The 12,907-nt window shown below is 38.8% G+C and overlaps 3 protein-coding genes across 4 annotated transcripts in view; 1 reads left to right on the top strand and 2 right to left on the bottom strand.

The window, feature by feature from the left end:
* LOC131394538 (zinc finger protein 709-like) overlaps positions 1-12,907 on the bottom strand; it is a 340,324-nt gene that overhangs the window by 68,094 nt on the left and 259,323 nt on the right. The window lies entirely within an intron of this gene.
* LOC131394559 (zinc finger protein 670-like) overlaps positions 1-12,907 on the bottom strand; it is a 152,114-nt gene that overhangs the window by 29,727 nt on the left and 109,480 nt on the right. The gene's annotated exons all lie outside the window — the stretch shown is intronic.
* LOC131394555 (zinc finger protein 709-like) overlaps positions 1-12,907 on the top strand; it is a 179,063-nt gene that overhangs the window by 161,858 nt on the left and 4,298 nt on the right. The gene's annotated exons all lie outside the window — the stretch shown is intronic.

Raw genomic sequence — 12,907 nt, 5'->3', positions numbered from 1 at the left:
GTGCTGAGCAAGGACATACTCACCTTTGGTCCCTCACTGAGCTCACAACAGAAAAGCAAAGTGACAAAGGGACAATTCATGATGAGTGAGTTTCTGGATGCTTTTGTAGCAGTGAGATGGGCTGGAAATAATGACTCTAGCCATTTTGGGTCCTGACTCTGCCATCCGGTCTCCAATTTTGTGTTTTTTATAGAGATGTACTTTTTGTCCTGTATGGTGTCAGGAAGGGTGAAATCCCTTCCCCATCTAGAGGATCTGAGACACCCTCTTTGGGGGTTGGTTTGGGAGCCAGGAGACACCCCTCTACCAGGTGGGATGGGAGTGAGAACAGTTCACTTCGTGAAGATCTGGGCCTATGATGAGGTTTGTGTAAAGCTTCCATATGAGTGAGTATGTGTTTTTCTGTCTGTCTCTTGATAAGCCTCAATATGCAAGAAATATTGGTGTGACAGGCCTTCTGGTAGGTGCTTTTTTTTTTTTTGTGAGGAGGATCAACCCTGAGCTAACATCTGCCAATCCTCCTCTTTTTTTTGCTGAGGAAGACTGGCCCTGGGCTAACATCCATGCCCATCTTCCTCCACTTTATATGGGACGCCGCCACAGCATGGCTTGCCAAGCAGTGCATCGGTGCGCGCCCAGGATTCGAACCGGTTAACCCTGGGCCGCCGCAGTGGAGCGCATGTGCTTAACTGCTTGCACCACCGTGCTGGCCCCTGGTAGGTGCTTTGTTGAACAAAGCAGAGCAAATATTCCTCTTTGCTTTAAAGCTGACATTCTAGGAAAGAAGAAAGAAAATATATAAATAGAATTATACAATGTGTCTGATGATTGGCCATAAAAAGTAAAGTGGGGAGGAGTGCAGAGGGCCTGGGCTGTGTGTCTATGGGAACATCGGTGTGTCTCTGAGTCACAAACTCTGAGAGTTTGTGAGTTTGCGTGTCTGTGTCTGAGTGTGTTTTCCGATATGTGCCGTGACAAAGTCTGTGTGTTTCTGTACATCTGTCTCTGGAGCTATATGTGTATGTTCATTGAAATCTGGAATGGTTGTTTTTTTCCATGTTCTTGCCTAATTGCGCTGGTAGCGTCTTTCCTACCACGTTGGGTAGAACTGGTGAGAACAGACGTCTCTGTCTTCTCTCTGATCTTAGAGAGAAAGCCTCCAGTCTTTCACCATCAAGAATGATGTCAGCTGTGGGTTTTCATTGATGCTTTATTTCAGGTTGAGGTAGTTTACTGAGGGATTTTATCACAGTTTATTGAGTGCTTTCCTTGTGAAGGGGTGTTGAACTTGGTCTAATGCTTGTTTTTATCTATTGAGATGATCTTGTAGTTTTTGATGTTGATTGTAATAGTGGTTTCTTATGTCAATTCACTTTCAGATGTAAAATCAGCATTTCTTTCTTGGGTTAAATCCCGTGTGGTCATGGTGTTCAAGTCATTTTATATATTGCTGGATTCGGTGTACTAGTATTTTGTGGAGGCTTTTTTCATCTATATTAAAAAGCGATATTTTGTACTGTATAAAAATGTAGTATATAGTATAGAATTATGTAATGCTGCATATAGTGTATATGTTGTGTGTATATGTGTATATAGAAAGAGAATGTAGAATACAGTATATATTTATTGAACCTAAACCAAGAATAAATGGAAAATCTGAATAGAATTATAACAAGTGAAAGAGTTGAGTTAGTAAACAAACAACCATCCACAAAGTAAAGCTAGTCCCAGATGGCGTCAATACAGGATTCTCTGAAACAGTCAAAGGTTCTTTAATACCAATTCTTAACACACTCTTTTAAAAATTAGAATGGGGAGAACACTTCACATTCATTTTGTGAGGCCAGTACAACAAATACTAGCAGACCCAATCCAGCAATATATAAAAGAATTATACACCATGACCAAGTGGGATTTATTCCAGGGATGAAAGGTTGGGTTAACATCTCAAAATCCAGTTATGTAATAAAGGATATCAATAGAATAAAAGCAAAAATGGCAGATCATTTCAATAGACTCAGGGAAAATAATTGACAAAATCCAGTACCTTTCATGATTAAAGCACTCATTACTAGGAGTAGAAGGAAATTTGCTGACCTGATAAGGAGCATCTATGGAAAACCCATGCTAATATTATACTTAATTGTAAAAGTCTGGATGCTTTTTCCTGAATATACGGAATCAAAGAAGGATGTCTGCTCTTGCTGCTTCTATTCTGCAAGTACTGGAGATTTTAGCTACAACCATTATGGAAGAAAAGGAAATAAAATGCATAAAGAGTGGTTAAAAAGATGTAAAACTATCTTTACTTCCAGCTGAGATATCTTGTTTTCAGAAAACATGAAGGAATCCACTTAAAACATTATTAGAACTGATAATTAAGGTCAGCAAAATGATAGGATACAAGATCAAAATATAAAAATCAATTCTATTTGTATATACTTGCAATGAACAATCTGATAATAAATTTAAGAAACACTGACAGGGCCTGCCCCATGGCTTGGCGGTTAAGTGCGTGCGCTCTGCTGCTTGCGGCCCTGGGTTCGGATCCCGGGCGCGCACCGACACACCACTTCTCCGGCCATGCTGAGGCCGTGTCCCACGTGCAGCAACTAGAAGGATGTGCAACTATGACATACAACTATCTGCTGGGGCTTTAGTGGGGGGGAAATAAATAAAATCTTTAAAAAAAAAAAAAGAAACACTGACAATAAAATCAAAAGAAATAAAATACTAAGGAATAAATTCAGCAAAATAAGTACAAAATGAATACTCAGAAAACTGCAAAATATGATCAAAAGAAATTAATGAATGTATAAATAAATGGGAAAACATACCAATTTCATGGATCAGAAGACTTAACGTTGTTGAAATGGCACTGTTCCCCAGATGATCTGAGATTCAGCACATACCTGTCATGATCCCAGCTTATTCCTTTATACAAATTGGGAAGCTCTTTCATAAAGTTATGTGCAATTGCAAGGGAACCAGAATAGCCAAAACAATCTGGAAAAATAAAGAGTGGTAGAATTAACATTTCCTGATTTCAAACTTTGTAATATGCAAGGGTAATCAGGAGAGTGTGATACTGACAAAAGGATCGACATACAGATCTATGGAATAGGTTGAGATTTGAGAAATAAACCCATATATCTGTGGTCAACTGATGTTTGAACAAAGTACCAAGTATGGGGCAAGAATACTCTTTGCATATATTGGTGGTGGGCCAACTGGATAGCCATGTGGAAAAGAAAGAGTTTTATCCTTACATGACACCACATACAATAATTTACCAGAAAGGATAAAGACCTCCACAGAAGAATAAACTATAACACATAGTTTAGATAAAACATTTGGCAAAGAATTGTTAGATAAGGCACGAAGAGCAAAAACGGAACAAAATAGTTAATTTGGACCTCACCAAACTAGTGACTTTTGTGCTTCAAAGGACACCATCAAGAGAGTAAAAACACCCTTTGGAACCCTTGTGCACTATCGCTGGGAATATAAAATCGTGTTGATGATATGACATACAACGTGGCGATTCTTCCAAAAATTACAAAATGAGTTACTATCTGGACTAGCAATGCTGCTTCTGGGAATTGAAGAAGAACTGATGGCAGAGACTTAGATATATGTCCACTCGTCTTTACAAAATCCAAGAGGTGGAAGTAACCCAAGTGTCCAGCAACAGATGAATGAATGAAAAAATTTGGTACATACAAACAATGGTGTATTATTCAGCTTTAAAAAGAAAGCAAATACCGACACATGCTACAACTGAACTATACACTTAAAAATTGGTTAATTTTTATGGCATGTGTATATTACCACAAAAAAGAAAAATTTTTAAGGCAAGAGAGTGAAAGCAGAACCAACAGAATGGAAGAAAATTTTGCAAATCATATATCTGATAAGGAACTTGTATCAAAAATATCTAAGGACCTCTTAAAACTTAATTATAAAAAGTCAAATAATGAATTTGAAATTGGCAAAAGGTCTGAATATAGTATCTTCCAAGGAAGATAGACAAATGGTGGAGAGCATATGAAATGATGCTGGACATTGTTAGTCATCAAGGAAATGCAAGTCACAACCCCAGTGAGATACCACTTCACAACCAGTGGGATGGCCACAGTCAAGAAGTGAGGTAATAACAAGTTTTGTAGAGGATATATTTAGAAATTTGAACTCTCATACATGGGTGGTGCGAATAGAAAATGGTGCAGTTACTGTGGAAAAAGGTCTAGGAGTTCCTCAAATATAAAACCTAACATTACCATATGACCCATCAATTCCACTCTAGATCCTTAGTTACTTTTTGTGTGTGTGTGGTGAGAACGCTTCATCCACTGTCTTAGCAAATTTCAGGTATACAAATTGTATACGTATATCAAATCATCACAGTGTACTGTTTAAACACAGACAATTTTATTAGTCAGTTATACCACAGTAAAGCTGGAGGTTGAAGGAAGACTTTCCAGGTGCATCCCACATTTACATAATTTATTGTTTTTCTTATATCAGTGAAAATAGAGATCAATTTCCTTAGGTCTAGATATTATAGCAGTTAACATTTGAAAGCTCTCCAGGGACACAGGCAAAAATTGATCTAAAATAAATTTCCTTCCAGTGTTATATGTACACCTGAGACTTTAATGAGCACCCTGTGGTTAGACTGAGAAGATTCCTTGAACCCAGGCTAGGGCTGTGGGATTCAAACTTCCTACCAGAGCCAAGTGCTCCGGGATTCTTTATCTTCAGTACCAAATGAGTGGGGTGGGGAAGGGATGGGTGGAAGGCTCATCGCTAGCAAGGATCACAGATTAAAATGGAGCCTGATTCTTGATTACAGATGGTGAGGACACATTTAAGAGTTTCCACTTCTAAAAAAGGGTCACAGTTCCATAATTAGCCTCCCAGCCTTATTCCAAGCCCTTGATCCCTGAGGACATAAGACGGTCTCGTTTCAGGGTTTTCTAGCTGGGGCCTCCCTTATGATCTGTACTAACTTGCTCTTTTTTTTCTCTTTCTAATCCTTTTGTTTCCTTCTGTTTTTTGAGGAAGATTGGCCCTGCGCTAACATCTGTTGCCAATCTTCCTCCTTTTTCTTTTTTCTCCCCAAAGCCCAGTACATAGTTGTGTGTCATAGTTGTAGAGTTGTAGCTCTTGTATGTGGGACACTGCCTCAGCATGGTTTGATGAGTGCTATGTTGTTCTCAGGATCCGAACCGGCGAACTGAAACGGAAGGCACGAACTTAACCGCTATGCCACCGGGCTAGCCCCTCTAATCGTTTTTTATTGATGTCATAATAGTTTATAACATTGTGAAATTTTAGTTGTACATTATTGTTTGTCAATCACCATATAAATGTGTCCCTTCAACCCTTGTGCCTGTCCTTCAACCTCCTTACCCCTGGTAACCACCAAACAGTTCTGAGTGTTAATTTCCAAATATGAGTGAAATCATATGGTAGATTATTGGTGGTGAGCACCCTGCAGTCTATGTAGAAACTGATAAATAATAATGTACACCTGAAATTTCACAATGTTATAAACCATCATGACCCAATAAAATAATAATAATAATAATTAAAAGAAATTTTTTAAAAAGGCTATACTATTCCTAAGGCAAATGAATTCCTATTTTAATGGATGTGAGGAAAAGCACTTGAATTTCTGTTTTCAGTGATATGAGGAAACAGGTCAAACCTGATGTAAATCTTTGGAATTCCTAGTTTATTTCAGGGCTTAGTTGCAAACCCCTCATGTATTCTAATACGCTACTCCGTCCTGAAAATATCCCCAGTGTGAAATATAGTGGAGGGACAAACTATTACACCCCTTGTCCTTTATTATTTAGAAAGGGGTTTGTAATTTTTTTTATTGTCTGCTATTTTATGTTAGTTTTTAAAGGATTATATCTTACAGTGGTTTCCTATGTAGGAAAGTTAAAGTTAAACTAATTTTAAAAAGCAGAAGTTAATTAAAAATAATGATCAACCATAGGAAGATATGTGTATATAAATTTGTGTCCCCATTTTAACTAAATAACACATGGGAAACTAACTTGACTCCCTGCCTGCATGTCCTGCCCCACTCCTCTGCTCTTACTCCAGTCCCCCTCCAATGACCAGTTTTGATTACTGCTTCATCATCCTGTTAGTGTTTCTTTATGTAAAAACAAGCCAGTGTTTATTCTTGTAATGACTGGCCAGGGTCCACATATTTGATGTTTAACTTCTGAAAACTTAAGCCTCACCCCTCCCTTTCCCCTAGGCCTTCTTATCTGGATGGGCTGATGAGAAAGCCTGGAGGCTCCTGCACTGTGAGCTGCTGCTTGCTGGGCAGCTCCTCCTGTGAGCTGTGCTGCCCTGTGTGCATTGTTGACCCACCACGCCTGGTTCTGTTATGTACAGAGGACTCTGAATTGGCAGTTTCAGTTCCCTTGGGAGCAGGAGTCTGGGAATGGGGCCCTCCTCAATGAGGTCCTGGGTTATGTCTTTGGTGGAAACTATCTGTGTGTTTCGAGTGAAGGTGAGACTGAGGTTAGTGTCAACTTGACATTACAGGGAGTCTGGGGGTTCAGGGATGATTATACCTGTGCATGAGCTGAGCCCATCAGATGGTCTCTGGTTAAAGAGGAATTATTTCAAAGAGAAAGAAAGGACAGGAAAATGCAGCCAGTAGGTAGCAAGATTGCAGAGAACTCACCAGGGCCCCTAAGTAACTCTGCTCCAGCCCCTCATCTATTGCCACAAAGATCCTCACCCTCTGGGTTATAGTGGACAACACCCACAGTCTGAGTTTGGCCCAGCAAAGGGATTAGTTCAAACCCGACTTAACCCTGGTCCTTAAACTCTACAAAGAAATGAATTGTCATTGAGGAGGCCTCTAATCCTGATGGCAGTGGTTTGAGGCTCTCTGGAGGAGGGCCTTAAGTTGTCCATAGTCTTCTGTTGCAAGAAACTGCATTAGTTCCCACACTGTATGCCATTACAGCTGCTATTGTCACTAGGTACTGAGATCTCTTGAATATAGAGGCTCTCATATGCACTGAGCATGTGACACTCGACCGAGGTGCGTGTTATGCCTTTGGCCCTGGAAACAGTCTCCCACCAGCTCAGCCCTGCTACTGACACCTACTTGTGATATGATGGAGACTTACCTTGGCCCTGTAGCTTATGCCATCTGCAGGAGGGGCATGGCCTTTCTTCAGTTTGTTGAAAGATGCTAGGGTGATGGAGAAGGTCAGCCTTCTCCCAGACACCTTGATTCCCTGGGTAGTTCCTTGGGATTAACTGAATGCACAGCACTAAGGAGTGCTTAGACTTTAAGGACAAGAGTGTACCTTCATGCATGTTGGAGCTCAGTGGAGAGTTGCTGGTCTTCATCCCTTAATTGGCACATCCCTGATGAAGAACCAAACAAGTGTCACCAGAGCTAACCAAACATCAGGCAGTCATCTTACTACTGGCCAAAAGTCTCACTACTGACCAAAAATATGAAGGCTCATCTTCATATGTTCACAAACTCTTGGATGGTTTTCTAAGAGATGCCCATTTGTCGTAAAAGAACTATAGGAATCTCTCTCTCTCTCTCTTTTTTTTTTTTGTGAGGAAGATCAGCCCTGAGCTAACATCCATGCTAATCCTCCTCTTTTTGCTGAGGAAGACCGGCTCCGAGCCAACATCTGTTGCCAATCCTCCATTTTTTTTCCCCCCAAAGATCCAGTAGGTAGTTGTGTGTCATAGTTGCACATCCTTCCAGTTGCTGTATGTGGGATGCGGCCTCAGCATGGCCGGAGAAGCGGTGCATTGGTGCACACCCGGGATCGAACCCGGGCTGCCAGTAGCGGAGCGCGCGCACCCAACCGCTAAGCCATGGGGCTGGCCCAGGAATCTCTTGACTCAGAGAAATCCAGTAGAGAAATCAAGGTAACACTTGTCTGTACTTTACTAGGTCTACAATACAAGGACTCACCAGAACACTCATGCACGTTGGAGTTCTGACACTACTGATAGTAACCATGGCAGTTCTCAGAGAATACAGTGCCCTGCTCTCCAACAAGGCATTTGATGGAAGTTTCACCCCCCTTATGGGTCTCAGGCTCATAGAGCACCGTACTGGCTTATTGAAATCAGTTGAAATCAGTTGAATGAGAGATGTCCTGTTTCAGTCATCAGGGTGAATTGTAATGAATCTGTCTTCAATTTTTTTTTTTTGAAAGACTTCAGTTTTTTTAGAACAGTTTTTGGTTATAGAAAAATTGATTGGAATTTCAGAGAGTTCCCACATCACCCTTCTCTCTGCATCCACACAGTTTGCACTATTTTTCATATTTTATATTACTTTGGTATGTTTGTTACAATTACCAAAGCCATATTGATGCATTAGAGTACACAGTGTACATTGGCATTGACTCTTTGTGTTATACAGTTGATGGGTTTTGGCAAATGTGTAATGATGTGTATCCATCATTTCTGTTTCATATAGTACAGTTTCACTTCCCTAAAAATCCTCTGTGTTCCACCTATTGATTCATCCCTCTCCAATCCCCAAATCCTTTACAATCAAAGATCTTTCTCCTAGCTCATGCTTTTGTCTTTTCCAGGATGTCACATACTTGGAATCATCCATTACATAGCCTTGTCACGTTGGCTTCTTTCCCTTAGCCATATACTTTTAAGGTTCCTCCATGTGTTTTTATGACTTGATACTTCATTTCTTTATCACTGAATAGTATTTCATCGTATGGATACACCAATTGTTTTTGTCTATTAGACTCTTGAAGGACGTCTTGCATAAAACTTTGTCTTGCCAAGTATGAATAAAATACCTATAAACGTTCATGTGTAGGTTATGTGTGGACATAAAGTTTCAATTCATTTGGAAAAATACCAAGGAGTGTGATTGCTGGATCTACTCTATGTAGTAACAGTGTATTTTGTTTTGAAGGAAAGTTCCTGTCTTCCATTGCAGGCATACCAAATTCCATTTCCAGCAGCAGTGAATGAAGATTACCTATAGCTTTGCATCTTCACCAATACTTGGTGTTCTGAGTGTTTTGAGTTTTACCCACTTAACAGGATTTTAATGATACCTTATTATTGTTTTATTTACAGTTTCCCAGTGACATTTGATGTGGAGCATGTTTTTGTATTGCTGATTTCCCATCTATATATCTTCTTTGGTGAGCTGTCTGATGAGATCTTTTGCCCATTTTTAAATTGGGTTGTTTGTCTTCTGACGGTTGAGTTTTAAGAGTTCTTTGGATATTTCAAATACCACTCATTTATCTGATATGTTTTACAAAGATTTTCTCTTACTCTGTAAATTATGTTTTTTTTTTTGTGAGGAAGATCGGCCCTGAGCTAACATCTGCCAATCCTCCTCTTTTTGCTGAGGAAGACTGGCCCTGGGCTAACATCCACGCCCATCTTCCTCTACTTTATATGGGACGCCACCACAGCGTGGCTTGACAGGCGGTGCGTTGGTGCACGCCCGGGATCCAAACTGGCGAACCCCGGGCCGCCGCAGCAGAGCGCACGCACTTAACCACTTGCACCAGTGGGCTGGCCCCTGTAAATTATGTTTTTATTCCCTTAACACTGTCTTTCTCAGAGCAGGAGTTTTTCATTTTAATGAAGTAGGATTTTTGTTTTTCTCTTTTGTGGACCTTGCTTTTTGGTTTTGTATCTAAAAATTCATCTCCAAACCCAAGGTCATCTAGATTTTCTCGTTATCTTCTAGGAGTTTATTCCTTTGGCATTTTACATTTAGATGTGAAAAGTGATGTGATGTGTTTTGATTTAGTTTTTGTGAAAGGTGTAAGGCCTGGGTCTACATTTGTTTTGTGTGTGTGTGTTCGCATGTGGATATCCATTATTTCCACCACTATTTGTTTAAAATACTGTTTTTTACATTTGCATTGCCTTTCCTTCTCTGTCAAAGATCACTTCACTATATTTGTGTGGATCTTTAAGGAAAGCAGTTGACTCACATATCCTTCAACCTTGCTATACTGTCTTATGAATTCCAGGAGTTATTTCTGTTGCTGTGAATTCTTTCAGATGTTTCAAAGAGACAATCATGCCATATGGAACAAACGTTATAAATTTAGCTACAAGATTCATAAAGATGTTCTTTCTTAAGAAGTGGAAGTCCCCCTCTATTACTTGTTTATCATAAATGGATGTTGTATTTATCAAATCCTTTTTTATTTTCATTTCCTCCTTTCCTTTCTGATATTAGTAGTTTCTGTCTTCCCTCTTTTCTTTGTTATCTTGACTAGATGCTTATCAATATTATTAGTCTTGTCAAAAAAACAGCTTTTTTGTTTTAATTTTCTCCATTGATTTCCACAGTGACATTGATTTCTTTTCTAATTTTTATTATTTCTTTTATTGTGCTTGCTTTGAGTTTAATTTACTCTTCTTTTTATTGTTTCCTAAGGTAGATGCTTACATTATTGTTTATAGATTTGGTTTTCCAGTGTATTTGTTCCATGACAAAAATTTTCCTTATCTACTCTTTTTCCTTCATCCAAAAACCTTTGGTATGTTCTGTTCTTATTTCATTTAGTTCAAAGTAAGTTTTTATTTCTCTTGAGACTTATTCGTTGATCCTGTGTGTTATTTAGTAGTGTGTTGTTGAATCGCCATGTGTTTGGGGATTTTCCAACTATCTTCTTGTTATTGACTTCTAGATGAACGCCTATCTGGTGTGAGAGCATATTTTATACGACTTCTGTTCTTTTCAGTTTGTTAAGGTGTGCTTTAGGGGCTTGCCCGGTGGCGCAGGCGGTTAAGTGCGTGCGCATGCTCTGCTTCTGCGGCCCGCTGTTCATGGCTTCGGATCCCGGGCACACACCAACACACTGCTTGTCACGCCATGCTGTGGCGGTGTCCCATATAAAGTAGAGAAAGATGGGCACAGATGTTAGCTCAGGGCTGATCTTCCTCACCAAAAAAAAGAAAGAAAAAAAGGTGTGCTTTATGTCCCAAAATGTGGTTTGTCGTGGTGAATATTCCATGTGAACTTGAGAAGAATGTGTATTCTGCGGTTGTATGAAGTGTTCCATAGGTTACAATGAAATCCAGTTGTTCCACAGTGCTGTTCAGGTCATCTCTGTCCTTCCTCGTCTCCTCCCTACTGGAATTTATAATCTGTGATAAGAGGGTGTTGAAATCTACAGCTACAGTTCTGTATTCATCTGTTTCTCCTTGCATTTTATCAGTTCTTGCCTCATGTATTTTGCCTCTCTTTTGTTATGCAGGTACACAGGGAGGATTGCTGTGACTTCTTGGAGAATAGACCCCTGTATCAGTATCTAATGTCTCTCTCAATCTCTGAATTTTCTGTTTGGAATCTGCATTGTCTATAATTTGCATACCTATGGCAGCTTTCTTTCCATTAGTGTTGGCATGGTATAATTTTCTCTATCCCTTTACCTACATAATCTCATAGACAGATGAAAGTCTGTCTATGTCTTTATGTTTCAAGTGGGGTTTCTTGTAGACAAGATATAATTCTGGTGTTTGAAATCTGATATTACTGTGTGTTTCAATTGTATTGAGACGATTGATGACTAAAATTGTTATTGATACAGCTGGATTATATTTACCCAGTGTTTTAGTGATTTCTATTTTTTGCCCATGTGTTTTGTTTCTTTTTGTCTCCACCTTTTTTCCACCTTCTCTGGCTGAAATGGAGCATTTTCTCTGATTGCTTTTTCTCCTCTCTTAATACAACAACTACATATTTTTGAAAAGCATTTTTTGGTGGTTGCCCTTGAGTTTTTGATATATATTTATAAGTAACCCCCCTCCTCTGCCAAATAACACTATATCACTTCCTTGTGTGCAAGTACCTCTTAACACACTATTTCTAATTTCCCCTATCTGTCCTTTGTCACATTGCTGTCATTTATTTCACTTGTCCATAAGCTTCTCATTACCAAATACATTGTTGCTAATATTATTTTAATCAGAGTCACCTGTTTTATTGACTATAAGAATTATAAATGTTTTACTTTCATTTTTTTCTTTTTCTAATCCTCTACCTTTATCATTTACATTCTTTCTGATAAATTTGTGAACATTTTATTCAAAGTAGGTGTACTCATGACAAATTTCCTCAATGTTTGTCTCAGAAAATTATTTCTCCTTTATTTTGAAGGATAATTTTGCTTGATAGAGAATTCTAGGAGAGTGCTTTTTTTATTTTCAAAACTTTAAATATTTCACTTTACTCTCTTCTTGCTTGCACTGTTTTTGAAAATAAGGTCAGTTTAATTCAAATCTTTGTTTCTTTATACCTGAGGTGTGTTTGTTCTCTGGCATTTCTCAGTATATTCTCTGTCTTTGATTTTTCTCTAGTTTGAATATGATATTCTTGGGTGTGCACTTCTGTAGTTTATAGTGTTTAGTGTTCTTTGAGCCTCCTGTATGTAGTTTCCCAGCTCTCATTAATTTTAGGATATTTTGGTGATTGTTACTTCACTTCTTTCTTCTGTTTCTTTCTGTCTTTCTTTTCCTTCAGATATTCCCATTATGTGTATTTTAAACATTGTGTTAAAGAGAGTTGTCCTAGATTTCATGGATATTATCTTCTACCGTTTTGTTCTTTTTGACTTTGCATTGGACTCTGGTGAAATAGATTTTTTGTTTAGTACAGGCCTTGTTAAGAACAGAATACCTGGGACATATTTCAAAATGCTGTTTTTTTTTTCTTTTCCCAATTTTGGAGACAGTGTTTTGCCCTGTGACCTCAAGGCTCTTAAGGATCTAGGAAGAGTTGTTTATTTTAATTTTGTTCATTCTTTTCCTTGTGAGATCAAGAATAACAGCTTGTAACTTCCTTACATGTGGGATCAGAAGTTGGCAAGGTATCACCTCGAGTGGC

Source organism: Diceros bicornis, chromosome 30 (genome assembly GCF_020826845.1).
Source record: "Diceros bicornis minor isolate mBicDic1 chromosome 30, mDicBic1.mat.cur, whole genome shotgun sequence".
Classification (NCBI taxonomy): Eukaryota; Metazoa; Chordata; class Mammalia; order Perissodactyla; family Rhinocerotidae; genus Diceros; species Diceros bicornis.
This window is presented reverse-complemented; position numbering and strand designations above follow the sequence as displayed.